Genomic DNA, 16,242 nt, shown 5'->3' on the forward strand with positions numbered 1-16,242 from the left:
AAATTGTAGTTGCTCAGATCGAAGCTGGAATGGAAAGGTAAATCTCCTACTCCATTTTTTATGTCCACCCATCCAATTTCCAACAGGTGGGGAAGATAAATTGACCCCTCGATCTCTGTATTTCCCTTTTGCTCTCCTACCTATTCTAATGCTCCAGGGACCTTTGTTAGGTCCATTTTGCAGAATAGTAGGAACATAGAAAAATAGGAGCAGGAGTAGGCCAGTCAGCCCATCGAGCCTGCTCTGCCATTCAATATGATCATAGCTGATCATCCACTTCAATGCCTTTTTCCCCACACTATCCCCATATCCCTTTATGTCATTGGTATTTAGAAATCTATCAATCTCTATTTTTTATTTTTTATTTTATTTTAGAGATACAGCACTGAAACAGGCCCTTCGGCCCACCGAGTCTGTGCCGACCAACAACCACCCATTTATACTAACCCTACAGTAATCCCATATTTCATACCTACACTGGGGGCAATTTACAATGGCCCATTTACCTATCACCTGCAAGTCTTTGGCTGTGGGAGGAAACCGGAGCACCCGGCGAAAACCCACGCGTTCACAGGGAGAACTTGCAAACTCCGCACAGGCAGTACCTAGAATCGAACCCGGGTCCCTGGAGTTGTGAGGCTGCAGTGCTAACCACTGCGCCACTGTGCCGCCCAAAACTTAATTTCTCTTGCTAGTCACGGTTTGGATCATTTTTTCTGTCGGGTTTTGTACTCAATGGAATTTATAGTTGCTAATTTCTTAATTTTAATTTCTTAATTTAGAGATACAGCACTGAAACAGGCCCTTTGGCCCAGCAAGTCTGTGCCGACCATCAACCACCCATTTATACTAATCCTACAGTAATCCCATATTCCTACCACATCCCCACATTCCCCTACCACCTACCTATACTAGGGGCAATTTTATAATGGCCAATTTTCCTATCAACCTGCAAGTCTTTGGCTGTGGGAGGAAACCAGAGCACCCGGCGGAAACCCACGCGGTCACAGGGAGAACTTGCAAACTCCGCACAGGCAGTACCCAGAATCGAACCCGGGTCGCTGGAGCTGTGAGGCTGCGGTGCTAACCACTGCACCGCCCAAAGATTCTGTTTCAGCGCGGGAGAAATAGATTCGCCCATAGAAGACCAGAGATTAAAGACGCCCAACGTGGGGCTCGAACCCACGACCCTGATATTAAGAGTCTCATGCTCTGCCGACTGAGCTAGCCGGGCATACTCTACTTTAAACATACTCAATGACTGAAATAGTGGAGATTTCAAGGTCACACAAACAGCCTAGGAAAAGAGTTAAGTGGCAGATGCAGAATAATACAGAAAAACGTAAAATGCTGGAAATACTCAGCAGGTCAGGCAGCATCTGTTGTATTTTGCCTTTAAGATCTTAGTATGCTATTGAGCTAAGTACCTGGATGCAGTCATGTGACTCAGAGCCAAAGTCACTCTGCAACTGTAAAACTCAAGGAAGGTTCTGTAAATAGTTAGCTCTGTACTGTACATAAGAAGTTAACTGTAAATAAACCTGTTTGATATCTTCAACCAACTGGACTCCACGCATCTCATTTATGTTGCATCAGGCACCATTACATGGTGGCAGCTGTGGTGAGGAGACAAAGTGTAGAACTGAAGACCACAGGTAAAATAGCTGTAAAAACTACCCTTCCTGCAGCCACAGTGGCGCAGTGGTTAGCACCGCAGCCTCACAGCTCCAGCGACCCGGGTTCAATTCTGGGTACTGCCTGTGTGGAGTTTGCAAGTTCTCCCTGTGTCTGCGTGGGTTTTCTCCGGGTGCTCCGCTTTCCTCCCACATGCCAAAGACTTGCAGGTTGATAGGTTAATTGGCCATTATAAATTGCCCCTAGTATAGGTAGGTGGTAGGGAAATATAGGGACAGGTGGGGATGTGGTAGGAATATGGGATTAGCGTAGGATTAGTATAAAAGGGTGGTTGATGGTCGGCACAGACTCGGTGGGCCGAAGGGCCTGTTTCAGTGCTGTATCTCTAAACTAAACTAAACAGGCTGCAGGTAAATCAGGTCATAGAGTTATACAGCACAGAAACAGGCCTTCCGGCCCATTGTGTCCGTGCCGGCCATCAAGCATCTAACTATTCTAATCCCATTTTCCAGCACTTGGCCCATAGCCTTGTATGCTATGGCATTTCAAGTGCTCATCTAATTACTTCTTAAATGTTGTGAGGGTTCCTGCCTCTACCACCACTTCAAGCAGTGCATTCCAGATTCCAAACACCATCTGGGTGAAAAAATATTTCCTCAAATCCCTTCTAAACCTCCTGCCCTTACCTTAAATCTATGCCCCCTGGTTATTGACCCCTCTGCTAAGGGAAAAAGTTTCTTCCTTTCTAACCTATCAATGCCCCTCATAATTTTGTATACCTCAATCATGTCCCCCCTCAGCCTTCTCAGTTCAAAGGAAAACAACCCTAGCCTTTTCAGTCTCTCTTCATAGCTGAAATGCTCTAGCCCAGGCAACATCTTGGTGTATCTCCTCTGCACCCTCTCCAGTGCAATCACATCCTTCCTATAATGTGGTGCCAAGAACTGTATACAGTACTCCAGCTCTGGCCCAACTAGCGTTTTATACAGCTCCATCATAACCTCCCTGCTCGTATATTCTTTGTCTTGGCTGATAAAGGCAAGTATCCCATATGCCTTCCTAACCATCTTATCTACCTGTGCTGCTTTCAGTGATCTATGGACAAGTACACCAAGGTCCCTCTGACCCTCTGTACTTCCTAGGGTCCTACCATCCTTTGCATATTCCCTTGCCTTATTAGTCCTCCCAAAATGCATCACCTCACACTTCTCAGGATTAAATTCCATTTGCCACAGCTCTGCCCATCTTACCAGCCCATCTATATCGTCCTGTAATCTGAGGCTTTCCTCCTCACTATTTACGACACCACCAATTTTCATGTCATCTGCAAACTTACTTCTCATACCTCCTATATTCACGTCTAAATAATTAATGTACACTACAAACAGCAAGGGTCCCAGCACCGATCCCTGTGGTACACCACTGGTCACAGGCTTCCATTTGCAAAAACAACCCTCGACCATCACCCTCTGCCTCCTGCCACTAAGCCAATTTTGGATCCACTTTGACAAATTGCCCTGGATCCCATGGGCTCTTACCTTCTGAACCAATCTCCCATGCGGGACCTTATCAAAAGCCTTACTGAAGTCCATGTAGACTACATCAACTGCTTTAGCCTCATCTACACATCTAGTCACCGCCTCAAAAAATTCAGTCAAGTTAGGTGAGTCATTGTTCCAACAGTTGCGGGTTACTGCTTTAAAAAAAAAGAAGTCATTACCTTCAGGACACCATTTGGAAGATACTGCTTCCAGAGACTACCCTTCTGTCAGTCAAGATGTGTTTCAACAGCATATGGACAGAATTATAGAAAACATGCCTGGCTGCATATGCATTACCGATGACATTGCGGCAATGGGAAAAACCAAAGAAGGACATGATCGAAATCTCCATTGTCTGATGGCAGCAGCTCATCAGGAAAGGCTTGTTTTTAACAGCAAGAGTTGCCAGGTGAATGTAAGTCAGATCAATTTCTTTGGCTCCATCTATTCAGGTTGCTTAATCCGTCCTGGCCCAGGCAAAGTCGAAGATGTAAGGCATAAGTCTATCCCACAAGACAAGAAAGACCTCTGAAGATGTCTTGGATATTTCAACTTTTTGGCACCATACATTCCAAACTTTTCTGTCAAAGCATCATTGCTGAGTGATGTATGGCAGGAGGACCATCAGCATATGTTTGAGTCTCTCAAACAAGCATTGTCAGCAGAAACCTGCACCCTGCAGTACCATGGCCCATGGAAGATGACAATCCTGGAAGTTGACACCTCACAGAAAGGGAAAGGAGCGTGCATCCTACAGAATGGCAAATCAATTGCATTCGGATCCAAATGTTTATCCTCAGCACAGTCCAATTATTCAAATATAGAGTGTGAAAAACTTGATTTGGTGTTTGGGATCTCAAGGTTCCACACCTACCTGTTTGGCAAGTAGTTCACAGTGGAAACCAACCACAAACCACTGGAGATGATCTGGAGCAAACCATTGACAAGCGCACCACCTCGACTACAGCGGCTCTTAGTGAAAGTACAGGGGTACGACTTCAAAGTCTGCTACAAACTGGGTATCAAAATGATCACCTCGGATACGCTGAGCATATTGCCAAACCTGAGCAAGAATGAAGAAGTTCCACTGGATCTACAAGTAGACAGCGTGGACATCGAGGTGGAAGATGTGCTCAAAATCGATTTATTGCATTTTGGTCAACACAAATGTGACCAACTACAATCAGAACCAGCATAAGACCCACAACTGAAGGCACTGGTGAAGAGTCATCATAGAAGGTTGGCCTGGCATGGTAAAGAGGTGCCAGAAATCCTCAGATGCTTTTGGCCTTATAGAGATGAACTCGGTATCTTGAGAGGCGTCACCTTCAAGGGAAAACAAGTAATTGTGCCCAAAGCTCTCTGAGAGGACATCTTGTCACAACTTCACCAAGGCCATACGGGCATAGAGCGAACAAGAGGACTGGCACAAGACACTGTCTATTGACCAGGGATAAACAGTGACATCAAAAGTTTAGTGAGGATGTGCGAGGCATGCCAGAGCCACCAGCCACAACAGCGCAACGAACCTCTACACCCTCACAAAATTCTGTCAGTCCCTTGATCCAAAATCACCACCGACCTGTTTTCTGTTAATGGAGATGACTTTATCTTAGTCACTGATTACTTCTCCAAATTTCCAATTGTCCAACAGGTAAAAGACACTTCAAGCGCAGTCATCGCAGACACATTGAGTGCCATATTGAGTCTATTTGGTCTATGTTGTGTGCCATATTGAGTCTATATACCTAAAGATATCATTTGGCCACAGTATACGGGCAAACCTTTCAGAGATATGTGCGCCAAATGGGGCGTAAACTATGTGACGTCCTCACCACATTACCTTAGATCTAATGGTCCTGCCGAGTGAATGGTTAGCACAGTCAAATCACTATAAGTGTAGGACAATGAAACAAGATTTTCGTGTTGCCATGCTTCACCTCAGAGCTGCACCTATGGATATGAGTTTACTGTCACCAGCAGAGATCATGTTTGGCAGACAAGTGCAGGCAACTCTGCCAAGCCATCATCTGTCCAAATTCTCCGACATGCAGGAGACACTGCTCGAAAAACAGGGGAGAATGAAGATGGTGCATGACTGCACACAGGGGCGGAACTACCTCAGCTACACATAGGACAAAAGGTCAGGGTCATACGCCCCACAATGAGAATATGGCTACCTGCAGAGGTAGCCAAAATTTGCAGTGAGCCTAGGTCCTATGAGATTACAACACCTAGCAGAGCGGTGTTGAGAAGAAACCATAGCCAACTAAGAGAAGTGTGCAATACACAATTGCGCACAGCAGACTTGAAAGAATGCACTCCAACAATGAGGGTGTGACAGACCAATGGGACAACAATCAACACAGTGACAACATGCCTGCAAACTCAAAACAGCCAAGGATGACATCCCCAAAAAGTTATACCATAACCACATCTGGAAGATTTGTCAAACCACCAAAACGATATGTGGACTATTAAGCTTCTGAATGTATAAAGTTCATAATCTCTATAGCTATGTAAATAATTTTGATGTTATCTAATTTCATGTATTTTTACTTTTAGCATATGAGATTTATCTTTGGAAAGAAAGGGGATGTTGTATGATTGCCGTTAAGAGTGATATCCCTTTAAGATCTTAGTATGCTAATGAGCTAAGTACCAGGATGCAGTCATGTGACTCAGAGCCAGAGTCACTCTTTAACTGTAACACCTGAAGGAAGGTTCTGCAAACAGTTAGCTCTGTACTCTACATAATAAATTAGCTGTAACTAAACCTGTCTGAGATCTTCAACCAACTGGACTCCACGCATCTCATTTATGTTGCATCAGACAACATAAAAGAACTCATTGCAGCATCTGTAGAGTGAAAAACAGAATTAAGTTTCAGGTCTGTGTGACCTTTCCTCAAATAATAGAAATGTACCTTAAATAGCAAATTTCTCAATGCAGTGCATGAGTAAAGATGCCTTTATGTACAGGGATACATGGATGGACAGAATTTTAAAAATCCTTGTTGTAAAGCAAATGGGATTTGGGGGTTTATATTGAGAGGGATTGAATACAAAAGCAAACAGATCATCATGAATCTTTAGAAGGTGATTGCTAAGCCACATCTGGAAAACATGGGAACAGGAGTGGCCATGTAGCCCCTCGAGCCTGTTCTGCCATTCAATGAGATCATGGATCATCTGCGACGGATAACCATATATAGTTTTGGGTCCACACTAGAGGAGATATTTAATTACCCCTTCGGATTTACCAGGATGAGCCCTGCGATTAGGAGCCTGAGTTACAAGGAAAGGCTATAATTACTGGCCCTGTATTCTCTTCAACTGAGAAGATTGAAGAAGGAGTTGATAAAAGTATTCAAAATTATAAAAGGAAGAGGCATGTTAAATGTAAATATATTATTTCCTTTAGTAAATAAATCTCTTAGATAAGCACTAAATATGTGAAAGGGGGATCAGAAGAAACAATTTCATGCAGAGTAATTGGAATGTGGAGTGTTTTGTCACAATTGGTGAATGATGCGAAATACTTAATTAGTAATTACTTAAATAATAAGATCAAAGGTTATAGGGAGAAAGAAGATGATGTACTAAATATAAATAAACACCTCACAGCACAGGCAAGAAGGGCTGAAATGTCTCCTCCTGTGCTAAGAAAGTCTTTTTCTAAATCAGCATTTAGGAAAAAATGAAACTAAAATATATTGGGTCTTCTAAAACAAAAGAATCATAGTTGTACAAACAAAACTAACAAAAGGAATCGTCCACCAGTGGCTGCCATATAGAGTCTTTAAAATTACTGTGTCTGAAATATGTTAGCATAGCTATCATCATGCTAGATGCACCCTTCTGTTTACAAATATCTGTTTATGTATGGCAAAATAGAAATTAATAATAACATCCCTTTAAAGCTCAGAAACTTGGACAGTTCCACAACAAAACTTGTAATCTTTGAAACTACACAATATATCATAATGAGAAAGAAGCCATTTGAAAGGTGACCTTAACCTGATCCCTCTCAAAATGGCCAAAATCGGCCATCATACAATTCCCCATGGCGGATGTAGATTGTATCCAGCAGTTCAATAGATTTTATTTGCACATTCCTTCACCAATTATATAGAAATTTCAACTTTACATCTTTTTGAAAGATGTCTTTGTTACTGATTATGCAGCATAGTCATTTGGGGAGATTTTTTAGTTATTTGATTTATTTAGCATTGATATAGGACTGCACCAAACATGCTGCACAAACCAGAGAAACCATTAGTGGAAGATTGTTAAGTGGCAGATATTTAAATGGTCTGTATTCTATGATTTATGAATTATTATTTTCATTAGAATAGCTCATTAAATAAAGTACCCTGATCTTCAATGTAGGATGACTCTAACGCCAAAAAATGTGGAGTAGTTTGATTTTCATGAACAAGATGCCTGCTGCCTCTTTAATTCCTACATCCTGCTACAGAATGAAAGCCTTGCTGTTGGAAGCACTCCACAGTAAAGTCAAATTATATAATGAACATTTCTACTGTAACTAAAATTGGTAAGATTTGCTCAACCAAGAACCTGGCAGATGGTGAAGCTGGCAAACAAGCATATTATTTTCTTGGGAATATCCATTATCATGAAATCCAGACAGTACGATTGATGGACCAACCATCCCATTATTTTATCTCATACCTGTGGTGAAATCAGCAGTAGTTTATAGCAGTGCGATATGAGCCTTGCCAGTTACATAGTTCAAATGAACCTAATGTTCTTCACAATGCGTGTTGGCATTTAAGAATAAGTAGGCCCGGAGTTTCCATTCTGTTCCCTAACCATCGACTTCATCTCTCTCCCTGACAACCGTCTGAGGCTGAACCAGACTGTTCGCAATCTTGGCATCATATTTGACCCCAAGTTATGTTTCCGACATATCCATGATATCACTAAGATCGCCTCTTTCCCCCACCTCCATAACATTGCCCAACTCCGTGCCTACCTCAGCCCATCTGCTGCTGAAATCCTCATCCATGTCTGTGTTACCTCTTGATTTGATTATTCCAATGCAGTTCTGGCCAGCCTTCCATGTTCTACTCTCCGTAAACTTGAGGCCATCCAAAATTCTGCTACCTATGTCCTAACTCACATCAAGTCCCATTCATCCATCACTCCTATGATCGCTGACTGACATTGGCTTCGGGTTAAGCAATGCCTCAGTTTAAAAATTCTCATCCTTGCTTTCAAATATCTCCATGGCCTCGCCCCTCCCTATCTCTGTAATCTCCTCCAGCCCCACAATCTTCCAAGATACCTGTGCTCCTCTAATTCTGGCCGCTTAAACATCCCCAATATTAATCACTCCGCCATTGATGGCTGTGCCTTCAGTTGACAAGGCCCTAACCTCTGGAATTCTCTCATGTCACCTCTCTGCCTCTGGTGTGCTGCACCCTGTACAACTTCTCATCATCAGAAGGTCTAGAACTCAACCTCTCAGGAGAGGAGCCAATACAGGTGCAAGATGCAACTCTGCAGAACTCAGAGCAGAGCGACCAGTGACCTGCTGAGCGGGACTGCTGTCACCTGGTTCCACTTTTACCTATCCAGTTGTAGCCAGAGAATCTCCTACAATGGCTTCTCTTCCCACCCCAACACTCTTAACTCTGGAGTCCCCCAAAGATCTATCCTTGGCCCTCCCAGCAAAATCAACTGAAGACATGATATCAGGTTCCACATGTATGCTGACGACATCCAGCTCTAGCTTACCATATCTCAATGTTTCCGCTGCTTCTGTCTTTTCAGACTGCTTATCCGACATCCAGCCCTGACTGAGCCAAAATTTCCTCCAATCAAGCATTGGGAAGACCAAAGCCATGGTCTTCGGCCCTCACCACAAACTTTGTTCCCTAACCACCAGTTCCATCCCCCTCCTTGGCCCCAGCCTCAGGCGGAAGCATACAGATGGCAAACTCTGCATCAATTTTTAACCACCTCAGGATGTTTTGCTACATCAAAGGCATTATGTAAGTTCTTGTTGTTATTGTCAGATTTCTATGCTTGCGGCCCACTTATATTGTGCATTCGCATCACAGATGTAACAGATCAAGTAGGAAGAAAACATACAATGTAAACAAACCATTGTACTTGTGTTTAGAATGAACCCAGAGTTCAACTCATTTCTCGGAAACCAAATATCGCAGGATGTTTAAGTGGTGCGTTGGCATTCTGTATTTGCCACATGCCCAATGTCCTCTTCCAGCTGAAGTCCTCTTGCCTACCTTCAAGTGAGCTTCTTCAGAGCTTCCTCAGCCTTTGGGAATATATTTGGGCCAAAGTAAATAGAACTTTTAACTTTATCAAAACAATTGTATGTGTAGAAGCCACTACCACTTGCACACACAAACCAATTTTGAAATTTTTCCTATATACCTTGGCTCCTGTAACTTCCCCAACAACTGGGAAGTTCAGTACACGTGAGTGATGCTGAAACCATTTTGTTATCTGTTCAGTAGGGGGTACATCAGCCACTCATGCCGACTCTATCCATGTTTTCTTTTTGCTGTCTCTTCCACCTTAACTGCTCTTAATGACTTAAACAAGGTTGTTTTAACAGCAATGGAGCTGGTAGCCAGATCAGCAGAACTACATCCTGAAGTGCTTTTGCAATATATGTACAATATTTTGCAATATAGCATAAAGCAAAAAAAGTATTTGACAGTCCAGAATTTCCACCAGGAAAGAAGCGATAATTAATTTAAAACAACCATCAGTATTCAAAATTTTTAATGATGAAGCATCAAAGGGAAAGTGGTTGTTTGAAAGGTGTCGGTACTGAAAAGGGACATTTTTAAAGCACTTTTCCTGCAATATGCTTTAACTAGTGTTACACGGTAAAGCAGACCTAAGATCTGTTGATTAATTAGACATGCAGACCAGAGCTAAATGTTCAAAACAAGCGAGGTTTATTCATCCACAGCAGTTGTGTTTCTCAGTGAACAAAACAGTAACAGGGACTACTTTCCAGCATACAAATTTGCACTCTTAGCTCGTTCCTCTCCTACCTCGTCCAACTGAACTATTTCATTGCCTTTCATCGGAGGAGACAGTAGCGTAGTAGTAATATCACAACTAGTAATTCAGAGGCCCAGGCTAATGCCCTGGGGGCACCGGTTCAAATCACCACCACGGCAGCTGCTGGAATTTAAATTCAATTAATTCATTTTAAAAAAAATATGGAATTGAAGGCTAGTTTCAGTAATGGTGCTATGAAACTATCATTGATTGTTGCAAAAACCCATCTGTTTCACTAATGCCGTTTAGGAAAGGAAATCTGCCATCCTTACCTGGTCTGGCCTATGTGTGACTCCAGACCCACAGCATGGACCCTCATGGACAAAGACGAGAGTGGTCCTAAAGGAAGAGTGCTAAATTGGGGGAAGGCCAACTATACCAAAATTCGGCAGGAGCTGGGGAATGTAGATAGGGAGCAGCTGTTTGAAGGTAAATCCACATTTGATTTGTGGGAGGCTTTTAAAGAGAGGTTGATTAGCGTGCAGGAGAGACATGTTCCTGTGAAAATGAGGGATAGAAATGGCAAGATTAGGGAACCATGGATGACAGGTGAAATTGTGAGACTAGCTCAGAGGAAAAAGGAAGCATACATAAGGTCTAGGAGGCTGAAGAAAGACGAAGCTTTGAAAGAATATTGGGAATGTAGGACCAATCTGAAACGAGGAATTAAGAGAGCTAAAAGGGGTCATGAAATATCTTTAGCAAACAGGGTTAAGGAAAATCCCAAAGCCTTTTATTCATATATAAGGAGCAAGAGGGTAACTAGAGAAAGGATTGGCCCACTCAAGGACAAAGGAGGAAAGTTATGCGTGGAGTCAGAGAAAATGGGTGAGATTCTAAACGAGTACTTTGCATCGGTATTCACCGAGGAGAGGGACATGACGGATGTTGAGGTTAGGGACAGATGTTTGATTACTCTAGGTCAAGTCGGCATAAGGAGGGAGGAAGTGTTGGGTATTCTAAAAGGCATTAAGGTGGACAAGTCCCCAGGTCTGGATGGGATCTATCCCAGGTTACTGTGGGAAGCGAGAGAAGAAATAGCTGGGGCCTTAACAGATATCTTTGCAGCATCCTTAAACACGGGTGAGGTCCCAGAGGACTGGAAAATTGCTAATGTTGTCCCCTTGTTTAAGATGGGTAGCAGGGAAAATCCAGGTAATTATAGACCGGTGAGCTTGACGTCAGTGGTAGGGAAGCTGCTGGAGAAGATACTGAGGGATAGGATCTATTCCCATTTGGAAGAAAATGGGCTTATCAGTGATAGGCAACATGGTTTTGTGCAGGGAAGGTCATGTCTTACCAACTTAATAGAATTCTTTGAGGAAGTGACAAAGTTGATTGATGAGGGAAGGGCTGTAGATGTCATATACATGGACTTCAGTAAGGCGTTTGATAAGGTTCCCCATGGTAGGCTTATGCAGAAAGTGAAGTCGCATGGGGTCCAGGGTGTACTAGCTAGATGGATAAAGAACTGGCTGGGCAACAGGAGACAGAGAGTAGCAGTGGAAGGGAGTTTCTCAAAATGGAGACGTGTGACCAGTGGTGTTCCACAGGGATCCGTGCTGGGACCACTGTTGTTTGTGATATACATAAATGATTTGGAGGAAAGTATAGGTGGTCTGATCAGCAAGTTTGCAGATGACACTAAGATTGGTGGAGTAGCAGATAGTGAAGGGGACTGTCAGAGAATACAGCAGAATATAAATAGATTGGAGAGTTGGGCAGAGAAATGGCAGATGGAGTTCAATCAGGGCAAATGCGAGGTGATGCATTTTGGAAGATCCAATTCAAGAGTGAACTATACAGTAAATGGAAAAGTCCTGGGGAAAATTGATGTACAGAGAGATTTGGGTGTTCAGGTCCATTGTTCCCTGAAGGTGGCAACGCAGGTCAATAGAGTGGTCAAGAAGGCATATGGCATGCTTTCCTTCATCAGACGGGGTATTGAGTACAAGGGTTGGCAGGTCATGTTACAGTTGTATAAGACTTTGGTTCGGCCACATTTGGAATACTGCGTGCAGTTCTGGTCGCCACATTACCAAAAGGATGTAGATGCTTTGGAGAGGGTGCAGAGGAGGTTCACCAGGATGTTGCCTGGTATGGAGGGCGCTAGCTATGAAGAGAGGTTGAGTAGATTAGGATTATTTTCATTAGAAAGACGGAGGTTGAGGGGGGACCTGATTGAGGTGTACAAAATCATGAGAGGTATAGACAGGGTGGATAGCAAGAAGCTTTTTCCCAGAGTGGGGGATTCAATTACTAGGGGTCACGAGCTCAAGGTGAGAGGGGAAAAGTTTAGGGGGGATATGCGTGGAAAGTTCTTTACGCAGAGGGTGGTGGGTGCCTGGAACGCGTTGCCAGCGGAGGTGGTAGACGCGGGCACGATAGCGTCTTTTACGATGTATCTAGACAGATACATGAATGGGCAGGAAGCAAAGAGATACAGACCCTTAGAAAATAGGCGACATGTTTAGATAGAGGATCTGGATCGGCGCAGGCTTGGAGGGCCGAAGGGCCTGTTCCTGTGCTGTAATTTTCTTTGTTCTTTTGTTCTTTGTTCAATGTGGTTGACTCTTAACTGCCCTCTGAAATGGCCTAGCAAGCCACTCAGTTGTCAAGGATTAGGGGTGGGCAACAAATTCTGGTCTTGCCAGTGATGTCCATATCCCTTGAAAGTATTTAAAAAAACCTCCAGACTAGGTGTCATACCTGATTGACCTTAATTGCCTTTAAAGATTATTTTAAGCTATACCAACTTGCCCTGGTCATTCCAACAATTTATACAATGGTCGGGATTTGACATTGGGTGGATGGGAGCCAGCCACCGACTGAAAAGTCGGATTTTACGGTCCCCAGGCTTTAATTATTCCAAGGCAGGACCCCCACTTGATTGAGGGAGGAAGTCCTGCCTCATTGAGCTGCCAGCCAATCAGCAGCTCTTAGTCCCAGCAGCGCCATCAGGAGCGGTGGCCAATGCTGGGACTACAGCCCAGCCGAAGACATGGAGCTGGGAAGACAGGTAGGTTTTAGTTGCCTCACCGGGGGTAATTGGTCGGGCCCCGGTGAGGCAAGGGTGGTCGGTTGGGGGAAAGGGGGACGTGTTGGGTCCTGGGGGTGGTTGGGGTAGCAGGGGCGGCCCTCCATTGGGCACCATTGGGCTTTTTCCAGCTTCAGGATGCCCGCTTGTCACATGTAAAATCCGCATAGAGGCAGGTGAAGGCCCTTAAGTGGCCATTAAGTGGTCACTTAAGGGCCTTGATTGGCCTTCTGCAGGGAGGCCATTTATCGCCCACCCCGCCCTACATAAAGGGGGCCAAGGCAGGAGAGGGTCGGGAAAGCCTCACTGAGACTGCCGCTCCATTTTACGCCACCATCCAGCTCGTTGGGGTGGCGTAAAATTCCGGCCAATTTCTTAAAGCTGCACCCCTTTGGAGAATACCGAAATTAAAGGAAAAGAAAGATTTGCATTTATATAGCGCCTTTCACAACTGCTGGACATCCCAGAGGGCTTTACAGCCAATGAAGTACTTTTGAAGCGTTGCCAGTTATAATGTAGAAAATGTGGAAGCCAATTTGTGCACAGCAAGTTCCCACAAAAGGCAATGTGATAATGACCTGATCATCTGTCTTTGTGATGTTGATTGAGGGATAAATATTGGCCAGGACACCAGGGATAACTCCCCTACTTTTTTTTAAATTTAGAGATACAGCACTGAAACAGGCCCTTCGGCCCACTAAGTCTGTGTCGACCAACAACCACCCATTTATACTAATCCTACATTAATCCCATATTCCCTACCACATCCCCACTATTCTCCTACCATCTACCTACACTAGGGGCAATTTACAATGGCCAATTTACCTATCAACCTGCAGGTCTTTGGCTGTGGGAGGAAACTGGAGCACCTGGAGGAAACCCACACGGTCACAGGGAGAACTTGCAAACTCTGCACAGGCAGTACCCAGAATCGAACCCGGGTCGCTGGAGCTGTGAGGCTGCGATGCTAACCACTGTGCCACTGTGCTGCCCATTTTCTTTGAAACAGTGCCATGGGATCTTTTACATCCACCTGAGAGGGCAGGTGGGGTCTCAGTTTAATTTCGTTTCTGAAAGACAGCACCTCTGGCAGTGAAGCAGTGAAGTGTCAGCCTAGATTTTTATGCTCAAGTCCTGATCCTTGAGTGGGACGAATCTACAACCTTCTGACTCAGAGGCAAGCTTACTACCGCCTGAGTCACAAGTTCGCAACAGCCTATGACTCATATATCTGCTGTTTCTCACTCTGCTACTCTAGTCATGTATAAAGTGGTCTTTTCGAAAAAGGCTGAAATCAATGCTAGAGGCAAACCGTTTTTTGTCTTGTAGTCTAAAGGGGCAAATCCATTTTTTGGTTCTTTGCTGCACTCCCTACATTACTTATGCCATTAAATATTCATGTCTACACCACTGATATGTTGTACATGATTTGCTTTGCTCAATCTTACATGTTTCAATGCAGAGATAATACAGAATATAATTTAGACCTTGATGATATAACAACTTAGTACCACTTTTCTTTTGCTACTCTTTTTTGCATAACAGGTAAAAAGAAACATAACATTTATGCTGTTTTAAAATATTAAAACATTTAGAAATAGAGATGGAGGGGTACCAGAGGTAGTTGGTGTTGAAACATGCTGCACCATTGAGTATTGGAAAGCCTTTTATCTTCCACATGGAGAATTCTTCCTCCTTAAGGAAGCAATGAGGGAGGAGACACTGTGCAGACACAAAGCACTTCCTCACCGAGATGGAACAGAATTGTTGGGTTCCACTCTAGGCTGCGCAAGATTTTATCTTCTCTACATATGTAGACTAAGTCCTCATTAATATTTATCCACCAGCCAACATCACAAAAACATTATATGGTCATTAATCTCATTGATGTTTGAAAATTGGCTGGTGTGACGCCCTGCATTACAACAGTAACCTCTAAAGAAGGATTTATTTTATATAAAGGTGCAAATCTATTTGTAATTTACTAAATATGAAAATAAATCTAGGCCTTATGGTTTACATCATGCCCATGTATAATAGGAGCCCAGGTGAGTGACAAGGCGATATCAGAAAAAAGGTATGTCAATAAAAAGCATAATTCCTGAGAGTAAGGACGGAATCTTTTCATCATAGTCACTGCTGGAACGGTGGCACCATTTTCAGGTCTGGACTCCGACTCTCTGAACCTGGCTGTTACTCTTTAACAGAGCAAACCAATTGTCATCCCGTCTCCAGGCTCCACAGCCAATTAGAGAGGACAGGTGGGATGACCCGTCCATTCTGTCAAAGGAAGAATTTCTAATTAAAGGGACCGCGGTATGTTTCAGAAAAGCTCACCAGCACTTGGAACTTTGAGGCTGTAGAAACACCAGGAATGGAGAGGAGACCTGGGAAAACTGCCCCCTGACTCTTTTACTCTTTCCTAGAGGTCCTGTTGCAGGATCTCAGGCACTGCCATGAGGTGAGCGCTTCCAAGGGCAGGAGGAAGAGGACAACCTCTCCAATCAAGCAGGCATGGATGGCAGTGGCCGAAAAGTCAGCAGCAGGAATGTGCACGCTCCAACCTGGCGACATTGCACCAAGAGGATCCAGGACCTCAGAAAAGCATGACAGGTGAATGGCATAACAATTTCAAGTACCAAGCCCCACACTCTGCCTTTCCCGGCATTCTCATGCACAACACTCGCCTTGCAGCTCCAGTCATTCCTCTCTCTCCAGGCACCTCATATCCCCATCTGAGCAGCCAACACTCATACCCACCCTCAGCCAATTGTCCCCTCACACCCATGCCTCACCATCACTCTTCACAAATGGTGTCCTTCCCTCCTCTCAACACAAACGATTACAACCTCTCACACCTCCCTGCTTTCTCTCCTTGCAGAAGAGAGCACACAACTTGGCGAGAGGCAGAAACCCTGGGGCGGGGGTGGGGATGTGTGAGGGAGGGGCGCTGGCCCTCCAG

At 44.1% G+C, this 16,242-nt stretch overlaps 1 non-coding gene across 1 annotated transcript; it reads right to left on the reverse strand.

Annotated features, from left to right (window-relative positions):
* Positions 1 to 1,161: 1,161 nt before the first annotated feature.
* On the reverse strand, positions 1,162 to 1,234 carry trnak-cuu (transfer RNA lysine (anticodon CUU)). The gene has a single exon. It is a non-coding gene; the product is annotated as a tRNA-Lys (tRNA).
* Between the last annotated feature and the right edge of the window lie 15,008 nt (positions 1,235 to 16,242).

Source organism: Heterodontus francisci, chromosome 31, assembly GCF_036365525.1.
Source record: "Heterodontus francisci isolate sHetFra1 chromosome 31, sHetFra1.hap1, whole genome shotgun sequence".
Lineage (NCBI taxonomy): Eukaryota > Metazoa > Chordata > Chondrichthyes > Heterodontiformes > Heterodontidae > Heterodontus > Heterodontus francisci.